Source organism: Calidris pugnax, unplaced genomic scaffold (assembly GCF_001431845.1).
Source record: "Calidris pugnax isolate Ruff unplaced genomic scaffold, ASM143184v1 scaffold324, whole genome shotgun sequence".
Classification (NCBI taxonomy): Eukaryota; Metazoa; Chordata; class Aves; order Charadriiformes; family Scolopacidae; genus Calidris; species Calidris pugnax.
The window spans coordinates 31,898-33,272 of NW_015091153.1; the positions used below are offsets into that span (position 1 = coordinate 31,898).

General features: G+C 59.6%; 1 protein-coding gene across 1 annotated transcript in view; it reads left to right on the top strand.

The window, feature by feature from the left end:
* SENP1 (SUMO1/sentrin specific peptidase 1) overlaps positions 1-1,375 on the top strand; it is a gene marked incomplete at its 5' end in the record, with an annotated part of 23,612 nt that overhangs the window by 689 nt on the left and 21,548 nt on the right. The gene's annotated exons all lie outside the window — the stretch shown is intronic.

Here is a 1,375-nt window from a genome sequence, read left to right on the forward strand (position 1 = left end):
TCTATGCTGCCCCCCTGGGGAAAAGAGTTGCCCCCCAGAGGTAATGAGCTGCCCCCCCCGGGAGTAACGAGCTTCACCCCCCCGGGAGGAATGAGCTGCCCCCCCTGGGGAAACGGGGGGGTTGGGGCTTCTCTTGGTCCCGTCTCCCCGTCTTGTGGGGAGTGGGTGCCCCCGGGCTTAGGGTGAAACTGGGCAGGCGGTTCCTTAGAGTCACAGACTGGTTTGGGTGGGAAGGGACCATAAAGCCCCCCCTCAGTGTCCCCCCCCTGCCCCGGGCAGGGCCACCTCCCACCAGACCAGGTTGCCCCAAGCCCCCTCCAACCTGGCCTTGAACCCCTCCAGGGATGGGGCAGCCACAGCTTCTCTGGCCAGCCTGGGCCAGGCTCTCACCACCCTCACACCAAACAAGTTCTTCCCCACATCTCAGCTCCATCTCCCCTCTTTCAGTCTCAAACCCTTCCCCCTCGTCCCATCACTCCTCTCCCTGATCCAGAGTCCCCCCCATCTCTCCTGGAGCCCCTTGAGGGACTGGAAGGGGCTCCAAGGTCTCCCCGGAGCCTTCTCTTCTCCAGGCTGAACCCCCCTAACTCTCTCAGCCCCCCCTCCCAGCAGAGGGGCTCCAGCCCTCCCAGCATCTCCGGGGCCTCCTCTGGCCCCGCTCCAACAGCTCCGTGTCCTTGGGATCCTGGTGGGCATCCCAAGCCCAGGGGGGTGGGGGGGCTTTTTTGGGGTCCGAGAGCCGTGTCTTGGTCATACCCAGCCCTTGTTGGGCTGTGAGAGCCCCCCCCTTGCACCCTCAGGTGTGGGTGAGCCCCCCCATCCCTCGTTGTGTCCCAAGGAGTGGGTGCAGCTGAGAAACTGGTTAATTTTTTACTTTAAAACAAAGCAAAAAGAGTGTTTGGGTTTTTATTTCTCCTTAAAACCACCCCCCTGCTCCCCTCAGAGCGGATTTTCCAGGGGGGGTGGGCAGGCAGGTGAGACTTTGGCCCCACGCTGGGCTGTTATTCCACCAATTAGCTTCACTAATCGCTAATTGCTAACGATGGGAGCGGGGAGGAGCCGGAACACGTTACATCCCCCCTGTATTTTTATTTCCCCCCCACCATTACCCCCCCGGGGTTTGGCACCGAGCTGTGCTTTCTCCTAATAAATTCTGCCACCTTTTCCTGCAGTTTTTGCCCAACAAAATCGGTGCTTTCGCTTGCCCAGCTGGAAATGCCTCCTGTGCTCTCAATTACAACCCGGGTAAGATGATTTTGGACCTGGAATGTCCCAATTTTGGTTATTTCCTTCCCCCCGCCCCCCCCAGCAGCAGCCTGGGAGGAAGATGTGGCTCTTTCCTGATTGCTAATGTGTTTTTTTTCTCTTCCCTCCC